The following is a 17,888-nucleotide window of genomic DNA, read 5'->3' as shown; positions in this document are numbered from 1 at the left end:
ACAACAAAACTGCATCTTTATTTTGAACGTCCATAATTTCTTTTTTTTGTCAAAATTAAAAAAAAACTGCTGTTCCTCCCTGCTTAATATATTGCAGATAAAAACATTGTTTGATTCCGTATAAGACTGCAGACTGTAGGGCTTCAGCAACATAAATATTGTGTTTTGGGAAATGCGAAAGTGTTACACGCGAGTGGAGTTCCTCAAAACAAGTAAAGTATTTCTGTGTACATTTTCACAGCGCAAAAGCATATACATGAGGACACTCCCTGGCAAAACAACTGTAAGTAATAGTAAAATATAGTCGAAAGACCTTTTCTTGTAGCAAAACTACGTTTACAGATAAAGCAATTTGTTAACTGACAACCAAACAAACAATAATATTATTTTGTTACTTATCATCAGTATAGAATAACGTGAAAAGGTCCTTACAGGCCCAGCAACGTAGAAAATTGGGTAATAACCACAACAGACTGAAACTGTTTTTCGGTTTCATTAAATTAGAGTAATTAACCCTCAGAGCACATTTGCGTTTCACAGAACAGAATGTAATTACCCACTGTCGAGTGCACAAAAGTGCTGAAACACGTAAGCACATTTACAAAACGCGGTTCTTAGCATAACAGGCAGACCTAAAATTCCATAATGTACAGGGAGGTTACAATTAAATCTTCACTGCTTGATAGGGTCCCCTTAGATAACGAATGACCGTGTGATAATGAAACTTTGTGGAAACGTTTATGAGGGTATGAGGAAGAGAAACCACGGATAAGCCACCGAAAGAAAGAAATTTTTATTTCTAAATCAGAGAATAACCTTTGGTAATAGCTTATCTTGCTTACGTTCCAGTTCAAAAACGTTGTTCAGTGCGACGACCATTTGCATCCACGACAGCCTAGAAGATTGTAAGGATACCATTTCATAAATGTTCACAGCACTTTTCGAACGGTGTATGAAGGAAACGTTCAGCCTAGGAGCAGTTACCAAATCTATAGTTAATTCAAACTTCCGAAATATGTTCTTCAACCCCGGAGCGGAAAGAGCACCACTCCGTATTCATTTAATGCGTCGATACTTGCAAAGAGCAGCAGCACTATTTCTGTAGTTTTGGTGAAATGGCCTTACGAAAAGAGCCCAGTTTACCTTGTCCAGGTCCATGTTGACTGTTCGGAACTCTAATGCCTACTGATGCTTATTTTTCAACCCTACGTCAGCCTACCAGTACCACTGCCTACAGGCAAGTCAACACAGTAACACTACTAACAACGCAAATCCAGCACCACAGACTGATCATTATTCTCATGAAGGCCACTACCCATAGGATAAATTGTTTTACGTCTTCACAGAATCATATTGAGAATCTTTACTTATAAACATCCTATACAATCCTGTATATATTCTGCAATTCACAGCGGATTGCAGGGCAGAGGTTCCTTAACATGGTGATACTGGTTAGGGTATCTTGCCGATCTACCTGTATATTAATCGCAGGAATAGTAAGTGATTAATTGGCTCTGTGAGTTATATAATTAGTTTACTTTTGTTTTCCCTGGTTCTGGAAATTTTGTAATGAGGCTTTCGCTAGACAGCTAATGAAGTTCCTCTTCCATACTCTCTTTCGTCACTACACCTTTGTGAGAGTCGAACAATACTCGTAACCTGGCCGAAAAATAAATTCTTAAGTGAATTCCATCGTCCGTTAATAGGTTAATGAGGATTGAGGATTCTTCGCATAAATCTTAGTCTAGTCTCCTCGGCCTTTGGATTCATTTAATAGTCCTAACTTCATCTACTCCTGGAATGTACAGTCAAATATTTGTGTAAAACGTAGTTTATCTGTTCGCTGTACCCTTGGTTTCCTTTGGTGATTGGCCGAGTGACCAACTGTTTGATGGTTATGAAAATTTGTTAGATTTGAGATAATACACAACTGGATAGGAAGTTTATTTCATTTTAATTCAATTATTTTTTGCATTTACGTTTGATAAACGAGATTCATCTTTGTGGTGTTTCTTCACGTGTTCAACGAAGTTTTAATAAAATGGTATCAACAAAGGGACTGAGCACCCGAATGCACACTATACACCAGCCTAACCGAGTAGGGCCGATTTCTCTCCTATTAAAGTTTCCGGTAGTGACAGCAACAGTCGCTGACGTAAGGTGTTGACGGACTTTCAACTGTTACGTTATGATCTTTATGCCAAGAGTCCCCTGAGATGCCGATACTGAGGCTGTGTTCCGGATATTCCTGGTCAGTCGATAGCGACCGATTATGAGAAAAAATGTAAGGGATTGATGGCGAAAAGTGTGTGCTGTGCCTCGTGTGAGTGTGTGTGTGTGTATGTGTGTGTGTGTGTGTATGTGTGTGTGTGTGTGTGTGTGTGTATGTGTGTGTGTTTGTGCAGTCCCGCCTTGTGTCATTTATCGACAGAGCTAAGTGTTGGAGAGATAAGACACAACACTCATATTTGGTTGGACAGCTTTTCGAATCACCCGCCGGCCATCGAGACTTTGGATTTTCCTGTGCATTCCTGAGATCATTTACGGCAAATTTAGTCATAGTTCGTCTGAAGAGCCGGCCGTGGTTCTAAGCCCTTCAGTCTGGAACCGCGAGACTGCTACGGTCGCGGGTTCGAATCCTGCCTCGGGCATGGATGTGTGTGATGTCCTTAGGTTAGTTAGGTTTAAGTAGTTCTAAGTTCTAGGGGACTGATGACCTAAGATGTTAAGTCCCATAGCGCTCAGAGCCATTTCGTCTGAAGAGTACACACCCATTTCCTTTCTCAAACTCTCCCACTCCCTCACTGCAGTCCACATTCGCTAACCACGTCGGCGACGGGGTATCAATTTCTCTATTTTACTTTCAATTTAGTGGAAAGTGTTCACTGTTCATTTTATTTGGTGTTCATTGTTCATTTTGTACGTTGTATTTTTTTCTACTCTTAATTTATATTATCAGCTCTCGCTATGATTACGAGAGTGTAGATCTGATACAATACTTATTGGTGATGATTGTCATTCAACAAATGTTCTACGAAAAAAGAGTTGACATATCACTCGGTATGTTTCTCACATGCTGTGCTCCCCTGTTTCAAGATTCCTGCATGTTTGTCCAAAAGTTTCACTGGATTGCATTGCAGTTGAGTTGCAACGTTAATGCCTTACTGAAAATATGTGAAGTTATGTTGCTTGCTCTTCCCCATTTCAGTACTGTTTGTCCTACAGGCTGTTTAAGTTCATGTCAACACCGTTTTATTTTAATTTGAATCCCATTTTTTAGTTTTTATTAGTCTTTAATACCTCTTCGTTTCGTGCTAATGAAGTCGACTTTTTGAGTCATCTAATTAAAAAATACAATTTATAGAAGCTATCTGAGCCTACCGAATTAGCAGCATTCACGTTGGCCATCCTGACAGGGGTTACTGCTTTCCATGGAAGTGCAAATGGAAGAGTAGTGAGTAGTGCGTCGGTGTTGAGAGCTGACCTCAATAAGTCGCATGTTAGCTCACGAATAGCATTTCTGAACACTGATCTGCGCCGTTTTTCTTTTTTCTCAATCTTCTGACTGGATTTCTGCGGTCCGTAGTGAAATCCTCTCTGGTGGAAATCTTTTTATCAGAAGCACTCGCAACATATGTCTTAAGTTCTGTCTTGACACATATCCTATCGTCCTAGCACTTCTTCCATATATTTCTTTCTTCACAGATTCTCGTGTGAACCACTGCATCCATTATATCAGTCTTCCGAATTTTCAACATCCTCCTACAGCATCAAATTTCAAATCCTTCGACTGTCTTCGGATCTAATAGTCGCACAGTCCATAATTCATTACTATACAACGCTGTACAAATCTCCCGCTTTGTGTGCTCTTTGCTTCGTCCACCTTGTGATGCGTTGCTTTCAAGTTCAAAGAAGTCCTTCCTGTATTTCGTGGTCTCCGATTTTGAAGTTAGTTTTTCACTAATTTCTTTGCTCCTATTCCTCATACTCACGCCTTTCTTCGATTTACTCTTAATGCATATTCTGCACCAGTCGGAAAGTTCAATACATTCTATCCACACTGTAATTCTTTCTCATTTGCACTGAGCTTGGCAATTTCATCAGCGATCATTGATACCCTTTCAAGCTGAATTTTAATCCCACTATTGAATCTTTTTTTTCGTTATTGGTTCATCAATGTGTGGACTGAACAGTAAGGCCTAAAGACTGCGTCCTTGTCTTACACCCTTTTCAATCTGAGCACTTCATTCTTGGTGTTCTTTTCTTATTGTTCGCTCTATGTTTTGGTACGAATTGCATACTCCTGTCTCTGTCAGAATACCGAACATCTTGCACCATATTGCATCGTCGCTTTGTCCAGGTGGACAAGTTTTTTGGATGCGTCTTCATTTTCCTTACGTCTTGCTACCTTTATCAGCCGCTACACGAGGATTGTCTCTCTGGTGCACTTATCTTTCCGAAAGCCAAACTTATCGTCATCTGACAAATCCTAAATGTTCTTCCCAATCATCGCTATATTAATGCTAGTATCTTGGATGGATGAGATGCTCCACCATGAGACAGTTCTCGCTCTTATCTGCTCTTATTATTTTCGGAGTTGTGTCGATGATATTTTCCTTATGTCTAATGGTATGTCAGCAGACTTATAGATCCTACAGACCCACTTCAATAGTAACTTGATTGGTACTTCCCGCAGTCATTTAAGAAATTTCGAAGGATGGTTATCTATTGCTTCTGTCTTATTTGATACCAGGTCTTCGAAAGATCTATTACATTCTCTCATCCTAAGTCTCCTATGTCTTCGATATCAACTACATTTCATCTTCAATCATGCCATTAAACAAGTCCTTCCCCAGGTGGAAAACTTGAACGCACCCTATGCACATTTAAACTATCTTCTCTGCACTTAACAGTGGAATTCCCGTTGAATTTTTAATTTTGATGCACTTGCTTTTCATTTCATCCACTGAATAACAATATCTATAGGTTCATAGAACTGCAGGCGCATCTTGTCATTCCTAAGTACTTCAGTACACCACTTCTTTGGGCACTGAGCCTTCCGAACTCTTCTCTTAGACTTCTGCTTGCTCTTCATCATTACTAAACTGCGGTGCGAGTCTATATCTGCTCTTAGGTACATCTTACAGTCCAATATCTCATTTTGGAAATTCTGCCTGACAATGATGTAATCCAATTGCAGTATCTGCGTATGTGCAGGCGTTTTCCGAATATACCTTCACCTATTGTGATTTTTGAACTGTGTAATTGCGAATACAAACAGAACTTTATCGCAGAACTTAATCAGTGTCTCGTTTTTTCTTTTTTCATTCCTAAAGCTAAGCCCATAACCTCCCACAATTCTTTCCCTTATTCTTTCCCCCACTATCGTTTTCCAGTGATTATTAGGTTATCATCTCATTTTATATACTTAATTATCCGCGAAATATTCTCATACTCTTTCTCCACCTCTCGCGACATCGGCATGTACACATGAATTTCTGTTCTTGGCCTTGATTTGCCAGCGATTCTGATGAAATGAATCCTGTCGCTAAGTTGTTCACATTAATTCTGTCGGCTTTACATTCCTAATGATAACAAATCCTAGTTCCGGTAGACAGTTTTCGGCTGCAGTTTTGCACTGTATTCGTCTGACTAGTATTACATAGGACTTTTTTTCGATTCGCAACATTGTAACTTACTGCTCGCTTTCATTTCACCTCTCAGATTTTATAGCTTCCTTACCACCTTCAAAAGTTCGACGTTCCACTCTCTGACATTAATATGTTACCCGTTCTTTGGTTACTCTATATTTTTCTCATATTTATCTTACTGATTCAATCCCCTCCCCGAGATTCACGGGGGACTAATCCGTAACTTTTGCCAATGGAGAGGTCTCATGGACGATACTTAAATTACAGGCTTCATGTCCTGTGTGTCTTTAATACGGTGGCTTCATCTGCCTTCTGCATCTTCATGCCGTTGATCATTGTTGATTCATCCGTCTTTTACGACAGTTTCCCATCCCAAGGCCAAGAAGTTGTCTTGAAATATCACCCTCTCCTCCGTTCTTTTCGACTAGGCCCTTTGCAGAACCGCTTGACAACGAATGCAGGTAGTCTCTGTCTCCACTGCAATATGGCTCTAATATCGAGTTGCGAAATGGTCCTCAGAGATATGTAGGGTGTCCCAGGAGAAATAGTCATTTTTCAGGCGTATGACAGGAATGATCATTCGAAGAAAAACAGTCTAGTAAACATGTGCTCTAAAATACATAACTTAAGAGAAAAGAACAATTCTTCATCCTCCATGGCGCGGTGCAATTCTCTTGTACTGCAAGCTCTTTTCTTTCTTTATTTTGAGAAGTGTATTATAGCCCGAAAAGAAAGTGATTTAAACACGGGCTCTAAAGTGCGCAGAGTTATGAGCACTTGTTCATATTCTTACTCTGAAACATAAATCTTCCATTGAATAAGTGAACTTTTAGGCTCGTTTTCACTAGACTATGACTTTTCTTGTTTTGGGCAATACTACCTGAAAATATGGAAAGTAGAGAGCTGGCAGAAGAAGAGATTTTGTTTCATGATGTTGAGCTTATGTATTTTGGAGCCTATGTTTACTAGGATTTTTGTTTTGAGTAATCGTTCGTGTCTTATCTCTGAATATTGACAATTCATCCTGTATCACCCTGTATAAAGCTTCCTTTTTCTACCTCTTCCGGAATGTAGAGTGGTCCATACTTTTTGATCTCTGTCTCTAAACGTGTCGACGCCGAGTTTTGTCAGGGTTGAGATCCGTTATCTTGAGGCCTACCTGGACAATATAATAGGGTATCGAAATAACGTTGCCTCGGTCTGCCAACTGGTTGCTTACCATCACATTTCAACGAAAACCGACGTTTTGTTATTGTTTCATTACTTGGCCTGATTAACGTAGTCGGCTTTCCTTCTTCTTTTCAACGACAGGTACCCCTTTGTACCACCTGGGAATTTCATAATTGGCCACATGGCCATGTTGCGTCTGACCGGATATCCGAAGTATATTAGTTTACACTACAGCAAGTCGTTATATAAATCTTGTGAAACTCAGCTCGGCCTGTTCCTCCATGAAATCCATAGCGATGTGGGGAACGGGGCTCAGGTTGATTTCGTGTTCCTTGCCTTCAGTAAAGCTTTTGACACCGTCCCGTACTTCTATTTAGTGAAGAAAAAAAAACTTCGAGATGACCGAATATTTGACCAGAGTTGAGACTGGGTTCAAGGCTTCTTTGCAAACAGGAAACAACACGTCACTCTTAATACAACAAAATCGACAGATGTAAAGGTTATTCCCGGAGTAACCGAATAAAGTAAGATAGAAACGTTACTCTTTACAGTGTTTGTTAATAATCTAATTGGAGGCGTCAGAATCCCCTTAAGACTTTTTGCGGACGATGTAGTTGTCTATAAGAAAGTAGCAACGCCAAGAATCAGTATCGATTTGCAAAAGACTGAAGAGTGATGCAGGCTCTGGCAGCAGACGCTGAACGTAAATAATCGTAATATATTGCATGTACGTAGGAACAGAAGCCCATCTAAACTGTTGATGACATGTTGCTAGTAACAATATCTTCAGAAAATGTCTAGAACTATACAGAGAGACCTTAAGTGAACTGATCACATAAAAGAAAGATTAGGAAAAGCTGATGCCAAAGTGAAATTCAAAGGAAGAATCTTAAGTAAATTTAACATCCATGAAGGCAGTGATTCACAAGGCGTTTGTTCGATCGATTCCTGATTTTTTTTTTTCATTCTGGGGTTTTTACCAGGTAGAATTGGCAAAGAAACAGAGAAGATCTAACTAATAGCGACACGTTTCGTCACTGTATCTCTTAGTCGGCGCGAGAGATTTACAGAGATAATCAACAAACTCCCGTGGCAGTCACTACAGAAGTGGCTTTTTGTATCATCGAGCAACTACTGTTGAGATTACGAGAGAACACATTTTGTGAAGAGTCACACAACATATCTTCCTCCCACATACACCTCACGAAATGACCACGACTCGAAAACTCGAGAAATTAAAGCTGATAGAAAGGCTTATAAACAATCAATCTCCCAACGCCCCATTCGCGAGTTTAACATTAATGAAGGATTAGTTACATGTGCCAAAGTACTTCAGGATATTTGTCATTGGCAGATCTGATTTGTTGCTCTTGAAAGTGTCCGTTTTACTTCCACCTCTTGACCAGAATTCAGTGTTCTGTATACACTCCTGGAAATGGAAAAAAGAACACATTGACACCAGTGTGTCAGACCCATCATACTTGCTCCGGACACTGCGAGAGGGCTGTACAAGCAATGATCACACGCACGGCACAGCGGACACATCAGGAACCGCGGTGTTGGCCGTCGAATGGCGCTAGCTGCGCAGCATTTGTGCACCGCCGCCGTCAGGGTCAGCCAGTTTGCCGTGGCATACGGAGCTCCATCGCAGTCTTTAACACTGGTAGCATGCCGCGACAGCGTGGACGTGAACCGTATGTGCAGTTGACGGACTTTGAGCGAGGGCGTATAGTGGGCATGCGGGAGGCCGGGTGGACGTACCGCCGAATTGCTCAACACGTGGGGCGTGAGGTCTCCACAGTACATCGATGTTGTCGCCAGTGGTCGGCGGAAGGTGCACGTGCCCGTCGACCTGGGACCGGACCGCAGCGACGCACGGATGCACGCCAAGACCGTAGGATCCTACGCAGTGCCGTAGGGGACCGCAGCGCCACTTCCCAGCAAATTAGGGACACTGTTGCTCCTGGGGTATCGGCGAGGACCATTCGCAACCGTCTCCATGAAGCTGGGCTACGGTCCCGCACACCGTTAGGCCGTCTTCCGCTCACGCCCCAACATCGTGCAGCCCGCCTCCAGTGGTGTCGCGACAGGCGTGAATGGAGGGACGAATGGAGACGTGTCGTCTTCAGCGATAAGAGTCGCTTCTGCCTTGGTGCCAATGATGGTCGTTTGCGTGTTTGGCGCCGTGCAGGTGAGCGCCACAATCAGGACTGCATACGACCGAGGCACACAGGGCCAACACCCGGCATCATGGTGTGGAGAGCGATCTCCTACACTGGCCGTACACCACTGGTGATCGTCGAGGGGACACTGAATTGTGCACGGTACACCCAAACCGTCATCGAACCCATCGTTCTACCATTCCTAGACCGGCAAGGGAACCTGCTGTTCCAACAGGACAATGCACGTCCGCATGTATCCCGTGCCACCCAACGTGCTCTAGAAGGTGTAAGTCAACTACCCTGGCCAGCAAGATGTCCGGATCTGTCCCCCATTGAGCATGTTTGGGACTGGATGAAGCGTCGTCTCACGCGGTCTGCACGTCCAGCACGAACGCTGGTCCAACTGAGGCGCCAGGTGGAAATGGCATGCCAAGCCGTTCCACAGGACTACATCCAGCATCTACGATCGTCTCCATGGGAGAATAGCAGTCTGCATTGCTGCGAAAGGTGGATATACACTGTACTAGTGCCGACATTGTGCATGCTCTGTTGCCTGTGTCTATGTGCCTGAGGTTCTGTCAGTGTGATCATGTGATGTATCTGACCCCAGGAATGTGTCAATAAAGTTTCCCCTTCCTGGGACAATGAATTCACGGTGTTCTTATTTCAATTTCCAGAAGTGTATTAATGCGTAGCTGGAGTGGTTCAAGGACGGTTATTCTGTGTTTGGACTTGCAGGTCGTTCATGTTTTCGGCAGTCTGTTGCCCATCATCAGCACATGGCTCTGCCCAGGACACTCAGTTCTGAAGATCGTGACGCTGTCGTTCACTATGTTGATTTGAAGGCAAGTGGCGGGAAGGCAGCAGGTCCACGAGGGACACCACAGAAGCAGGTAGGGCGCTTGGTAACCGAATTGCAGATCGTGGTACAGCAGTTGAACCTAATCAGTTATTCGTTCTGATGTCTTATGGCCTTGGAAGGAAAGCCATTTGACATCACATAATGCCCTTTAAAGGTCCAGGAAAGCGGACACATCTAGATTCGGGCATTGTTTCTCAATGCGTAAATAGTTCCACAGCGGTACACGAAACCACAGTAATGGGCAGTAATACAGATGACTTTACCTATGTACTATCTGTGATGCTGTTTCAGATCTTCAGTATATGTGATAGGAGCCATACAACATGATTGTTGGCATTTTCATCTGACCTCCCATTCTGGGACATTAATGCTACACGTCTATTTGATTGGTATACTCTTGTCTTCTTCTTCAAAATTGCACTAAGGCTTCCTCGCAATGCAGTCCTTCAAAGTTTCGGCGATTAAGTGACCTGCAGCACAGTTCGAGCCCTTACATCAGTCGAAGGCGCTGACCTCAATGCGAAAGACGAGTGAAGTCTCGTAATTAGCCTTTTCACATGATAGTAAGTGAATACGCTTATTGGCAGCATGGCTGGTGCCCGTGAAGGCCGAAGAAGATGACACTGAAGACAAATTATTTGTTGCAGAACTGTTCATCAAAGTGATCAGGATGATTAAGTGGCGAGTCTATCGGCCGTTGTGTTAAACTTGCAGAACCCCAAGCAGGACATTCATCTAGTACATGTGGGAAGAAACATCCAACAAATGTTTGCACATATCTCCTTCAAGTCTTTGATCAAAATCAATGCATGAAAGACATGAACAAATTTGTAGATTATGTGAATTCATCTGAATACATACGGAAACAAAGTCCTAACACCGCAGGCAAATTTTTGATCCAAATGGTTACGTTTCACAATTACATGAAAATTACTATCAGACCATCTACCTCACTGGGGTTCTCCTACACGTACATAAATACCCCGGAAGCTACTCCATAGCGCATGTCAGAGGATTCATCATTAATTTTCTTTTCTATTCCATTCCGGTTTTCTGGATAACGACCACCTATATGCCTTCGTACGCGGCATCATCTTCATTTTCATGATCCCTTCACATTACTGTTACCCTTTCGTATGGGCTACACCGACCTGTTAACCAGACTAACATCAACATTGCTCACTCGGTGCCTTCTTCGCTAACTGCATGATGTTATAGTCATGTATCACAATGAACATTCTGTTTTAGCTTGTTATTGAGGAAAAATTTTGCCGGTCGGTGTGGCCGTGCGGTTCTAGGCCCTCCAGTTTGGAACCGCGTGACCGCTACGGTCGCAGGTTCGAATCCTGCCTCGGGCATGGATGTGTTTGATGTCCTTAGGTTAGTTAGGTTTAAGTAGTTCTAAGTTCTAGGGGACTGATGACCACATATATTAAGTCCCGTTGTTCTCAGAGCCATTTTTCTTAGAAGAAGTTTATTTTCATACCTCTCACATACATATCGTGACTTGAGCAAAGTGGATGACGATAAATCTTCCATAAATACCATTTTTCTATGAATGGTTCAGTGGGAAACGAAGACGAGAATGTATCGTCGCGTCGACATTGGTTTCGTTGGTCTGTGTCATGGGGAAAGTAAATCTCAAAATGACATTGTGGAAGTTACATTAGAATTTATACGAAATTACTTTGAAGTAACACAGAAACATAAACTAAAATGGTACGGGTATAGTAACGTTGAACTCCCAGGATGCGACTGAAGGTTTAGCCACTGTACTATCTCATTCAGCCAAAGAAATAGAAATGGAACCGCAGTTTATTGACAGTAGTCAGTATGCATTCTAATCCGTTTATCGCTATGTCTGAGTAAGATCTTCCATGTATTCTAAGTCATTGTTTAAATTGTGAGAGTACTCTTTTGTATGTGTTGTATTAATGATGTATTGTACAGTGAGTCTCGACGTGTCCAAAAATATTGCATTTATAATAGTTACTACATATATAGCATAGAATAGCCGTTTCTCTCCTCATTCCCGTAAAATTATGATTTCTTCATAAATTAACTTATTATTTACTTACTGTAACTCAACGTCAGGAACAAAATACTGATTAAAGTCTGCTTGGTTGGGTCGTGGACCCATCCTTCAATGTCTTGCCACATTCGCTACCTAATTTATCAGCACACTTTCTCTGCCAAGTAGGATTTCCTCACGTTTTTCCGTGCTTACCACCATACTGTTATTAAACATACAGTCTGTATATATTTCCAATTGTGTATCATTATCTGGATCGTCAAGAGCACGCATAGTTTACCATTTGTCTCGTATTACTAATAACTAAGTACATAAGCGCCGATGTATAAGTTTCTTTAAATATACTCGTACAATATACACTGTAAACAGTAAAACAGAAAGACAATACAGCCATGGAAAAAATTAACTAATCTCTGTTGGTCCATCCTGGACAGGGGACATCGGCTAGTCGAGTATTTGTCAATGTCAATGAAATTCACCAGCAGCCATGTAACTCAAGATATTATTTTATATACCGCGGGACTGCTACGGTCGCAGACTCGAATCCTGCCTCGGGCATGGGTGTGTGTGATGTCCTTAGGTTAGTTAGGTTTAAGTAGTTCTAAGTTCTAGGGGACTTATGACCTAAGATGTTGAGTCCCATAGTGCTCAGAGCCATTTGAACCATTTTTTTTATTATTTTATATTATATTTAAGGCTGGTAGTTTCAGCATTTCATTATGTCATCTTCAGGTTACATATGCATCTCCCCAAATAGAATAAAATATCATAGCGTGCCATAAATCCCTAGATGTAGTGAATTCACTCGTTACTCTAGTGCTTCATTCGAAAACTTGATAGCAACTGCAAATTCTCGTTGCTGAAATCCGATCATTTCTTGTGAATGTTTCACTTTTTTTGTCACGCAGTGTGTATGTATTTTAAACGCATTCATGTCGCTCGCTCATACTTTCTAAGATTTTCTCCGCATCTCACATTAGATAACTATCGTTGACTTTTCTAATCTCTTCAAATCCAGAAGAGAACTTGCTTATTTCTTACATTTCGTTTCATTGTAATAAGAGACACAATTAAGTCGTCGAATCCTGTATCCGGTTCTTTGTTTTTATCTGTATCATTAATTCCCGTCACGCATCACTTCCCTTACCTCTGAGAAAAGATTTAGTGGTTTCCGCATCAAAATTCTATGCCACACAGCCTTACACTGGAAATAAACACTATACACTTCAAAGTGCAGATTCATCGGAAGATAAGTTTTAAAACCTGTACGTGTCTTCCCGAAAAGAATCCAGGTTGTTTTCCTTTTCTCATATTTCTCCCTGTTCATTGCGATGATGTCTTCAGGTTCCATAAGCACAAATACACATAGACTAATTCTGCGATTTAATCTTCCGTAGTTAATCTTCGTTTTTCGATATGTCGACTTTTTAGGCAAATTATAAGATTTTATTTTGTTACAGTTAAGGTTTTTCAACATTGTGGGTAACAGTAAATGGGAGCAGAAGAACCAAACCCTATTCAGATATCATGCATTACCTCTTATTCCACCAATCTTATCATAAATCAGGAAACTGAATAACGGTCGGTTAAAATCTGATTTGGTCGTTTAAGTGATGTTTAGAACATCACGAAGAGTAACTTGTTTCAGACACAATGTTTGGTATCGTGTCTGCCTCATTTCTTATCAAGTAAAGCAACTACATTAATGCTGAATTTTCCGTCTGCGCTTAGCGGAACATGACAATAACATTAAAAATGAAAACACTTGCTAATGTTCTGCAATATTTATTTTTATTTGGCCACGAAGCAGCTTTCGGCTTCGTAGCCACCTTCAGGTGACAGCTGAATGTCGCAAATGCAGATAAGCACGACGTGCGACTTACACAAATATTATTTGTACAGAAGATAGAAAAATGACAAAGCAGCTGACGAAGTATTCTTCGATCTAATGTTGACGTATTTTGTCACTTTTTTATCTTCTGTGTAGGTCCCACATCATGTTTTTCTGTGTTCGTGACATTCAGATGTCACTCGAAGACGGCCTAAGAAGCCGACAGCCGGTTCATGACGAAATCAAAATAATTTGTCAGAACGCTAGAAAGTGCTTCCCGGTAATTTTTTTTTTTTTTTTTTTTTTTTTTTTTTTTTTTTTTTTTTTTTTTTTTTTGTGTGGTCATCAGTCTACCGACTGGTTTGATGCGGCCCGCCACGAATTACTTTCCTGTGATAACCTCTTCATCTCAGAGTAGCACTTGCAACCTACGTCCTCAATTATTTGCTTGACGTTTCTCAATCTCTGTCTTCCTCTACAGTTTTTGCCCTCTTCAGCTCCCTCTAGTACCATGGAACTCATTCCCTCATGTCTTAACAGATGTCCTATCATCCTGTCCCTTCTCCTTATCAGTGTTTTCCACATATTCCTTTCCTCTCCGATTCTGCGTAGAACCTCCTCATTCCTTATCTTATTAGTCCACCTAATTTTCAACATTCGTCTTTAGCACCACATCTCAAATGCTTCGGTTCTCTTCCGTTCCGGTTTTCCCACAGTCCATGTTTCACTACCATACAATGCTGTACTCCAGACGTCCATCCTCAGAAATTTCTTCCTCAAATTAAGGTCGGTATTTGATATTAGTAGACTTCTCTTGGCCAGAATTGCCTTTTTTGCCATAGCGAGTCTACTTTTGATGTCCTCCTTGCTCCGTCCGTCATTGGTTATTTTACTGCCTAGGTAGTAGAATTCCTTAACTTCATTGACTTCGTGACCTTCAATCCTGATGTTAAGTTTCTCGCTGTTCTCATGTCTACTACTTCTCATTACCTTCGTCTTTCTCCGATTTACTCTCAAACCGTACTGTGTACTCATTAGGCTGTTCATTGCGTTCAGCAGATCATTTCATTCCTCTTCACTTTCACTCAGGATAGCAATGTCATCAGCGAATCGCATCATTGATATCCTTTCACCTTGTATTTTAATTCCACTCCTGAACCTTTCATTTCCATCATTGCTTCCTCGATGTACTGATTGAAGAGTAGGGGCGAAAGGCTACAGCCTTGTTTTACACCCTTCTTAATACGAGCACTTCGTTCTTGATCGTCCACTCTTATTATTCCCTCTTGGTTGTTGTACATATTGTATATGACCCGTCTCTCCCTATAGCTTACCCCTACTTTTTTCAGAATCTCTAACAGCTTGCACCATTTTATATTGTCGAACGCTTTCTCCAGGTCGACAAATCCTTTGAAAGTGTCTTGATTTTTCTTTAGCCTTGCTTCCATTATTAGCCGTAACGTCAGAATTGCCTCTCTCGTCCCTTTACTTTTCCTAAAGCCAAACTGATCGTCACCTAGCTCATTCTCAATTTTCTTTTGCATTCTTCAGTATATTATTCTTGTAAGCAGCTTCGATGCATGAGCTCTCAAGCTGATTGTGCGGTTAATCTCGCACTTGTCAGCTCTTGCCGTCTTCGGAATTGTGTGGATGATGCTTTTCCGAAAGTCAGATGGTATATCGCCAAACTCATATATTCTACACACCAACGTGAATAGTCGTTTTGTTGCCACTTCCCCCAATGATTTTAAAAATTCTGATGGAATGTTATCTATCCCTTCTGCTTTATTTGGCCGTAACTCCTCCAAAGCTCTTTTAAAATCCGATTCTAATACTGGATCCCATATCTCATCTAAATCGATTCCTGTTTCTTCTTCTATCACATCAGACAAATCTTCACCCTCATAGAGGCTTTCAATGTATTCTTTCCACCTATCTGCTCTCTCCTCTGCATTTAACAGTGGAATTCCCGTTGCGCTCTTAATGTTACCACCGTTGCTTGTTTGTACTTCCTCCTTTCATCAATCAACTGAAGTATTTCTTCTGTTACCCATGGTTTCTTCGCAGCTACCTTTTTGTATCTATGTTTTCCTTCCCAACTTCCGTGATGGCCCGTCCTCTTCAACTGTACTGCCTACTGCGCTATTCCTTATTGCTGTATCTATAGCGTTAGAGAACTTCAAACGTATCTCGTCATTCCTTAGTACTTCCGTATCCCACTTCTTTGCGTATTGATTCTTCCTGACTAATGTCTTGAACTTCAGCCTACTCTTCATCACTACTATATTGTGATCTGAGTCTATATCTGCTCCTGGGTACGCCTTACAATCCAGTATCTGATATCGGAATCTCTGTCTGACCATGATGTAATCTAATTGAAATCTTCCCTTATCTCCCGGCCTTTTGTGATTCTTGAACAGGGTATTCGCTATTACTAGCTGAAAATTGTTACAGATCTCAATTAGTCTTTCTCCTCTTTCATTCCTAGTCCCTAGCCCATATTCTCCTGTAACCTTTTCTTCTACTCCTTCCCCTACAACCGCATTCCAGTCGCCCATGACTATTAGATTTTCGTCCCCCTTTACATACAGCGTTACCCTTTCAATATCCTCATACACTTTCTCTATCTGTTCATCTTCAGCTTGCGACGTCGGCATGTATAGCTATCGTTGTCGGTGTTGGTCTGCTGTCGATTCTGAGTAGAACAACCCGGCTACTGAACTGTTCACAGTAACACACTCTCTGCCCTACCTTCCTATTCATAACGAATCCTACACCTGTTATACCGTTTTCTGCTGCTGTTGATATCACCCGATACTCAGCTGACCAGAAATCCTTGTCTTCCTTCCACTTCACTTCACTGACCCCTACTATATCTAGATTGAGCCTTTGCATTTCCCTTTTCAGATTTTCTAGTTTCCCTACCACGTTCAAACTTCTGACATTCCACGCCCCGACTCGTAGAACGTTATCCCTTCGTAGATTATTCAATATTTTTCTCATGTTAACCTCCCCCTTGTCAGTCCCCTCCCGGAGATCCGAATGGGGGACTATTCCGGAATCTTTTGCCAATGGAGAGATCATCATGACACTTCTTCAATTACAGGCCAGATGTCCTGTGGATACACGTTACGTGTCTTTAATGCAGTGGTTTCCATTGCCTTCTGCATCCTCATGTCGTTGATCATTGCTGATTCTTCCGCCTTTAGGGGCAATTTCCCACCCCTAGGAAAAGTGAGTGCCCTGAACCTCTATCCGCACCTCCGCCCTCTTTGACAAGGCCGTTGGCAGAATGAGGCTGACTTCTTATGCCGGAAGTTTTCGGCTGCCAATGCTGATTATTTATCAAAATTTAGACAGTGGCGGGGATCGAACCCGGGACCGAAGACGTTTTGATTATGAACCAAAGACGCTGCCCCTAGACCACGGGAGTTTAACATAAATACTTTAATACTCCATTTTTATGGTTCCGTAACACAACAGGTAAAAATGGAACCCGTACAGGGTCCGTCGGTCCGATTATAAGATACCTTTCTCTCAGGAACGGATAAATCTATCAAGTTGAAACCTATGTCGCATACTAAGATGTATAATACACCGGCGGTGTAATAGATGCAAGCTTCTAAGTAAATTCTAAGGGAAAGAAACGGCCATTTATGTCACATGTATTGAAACTGTTAAACTCACTTATCGAAACGTATTGAATATTTTCCGTAGACCAAGAATGATGAAATTTGGCAATAGGCTGGGCTTAACAATGCAAGTAAAGGATAAACTATAATTTTTAATTTGTAAGTAAATGACACGAATAAAATATTTTTTGACTTTTGTTATCCGGCCTTAAACTAGAAATTAATGTGCTCTTGAAAATACTGGAATTCTCGGGAACGATATCTTACCGGTATCAATGTCGATAAGTAGCGAAAATGGTAGACATTTGGGATTTCTGAGATGGATGATCTGTCTGTACACATTCACTGCCGAGAAAAAATTGGTATACTTGGGAAGACGACGTCGATTTTGATCTGATGAGGGCATATGGTACATGATGGATAGTACATGCATTGATCAAATTTACAACGTCGTCCGCCAGCAGATAGCATAGTGACATAGCTACTGGAGCGCCATCTGCGTCTACCTTTTAATAAGAAATGCTCACAGCCAGAAGGTTGAGTGTGGT

The sequence above is a fragment of the Schistocerca serialis genome, chromosome 8 (genome assembly GCF_023864345.2).
Source record: "Schistocerca serialis cubense isolate TAMUIC-IGC-003099 chromosome 8, iqSchSeri2.2, whole genome shotgun sequence".
In the NCBI taxonomy this organism is placed as follows: domain Eukaryota; kingdom Metazoa; phylum Arthropoda; class Insecta; order Orthoptera; family Acrididae; genus Schistocerca; species Schistocerca serialis.
Note: the sequence above shows the minus strand (reverse complement) of the source record.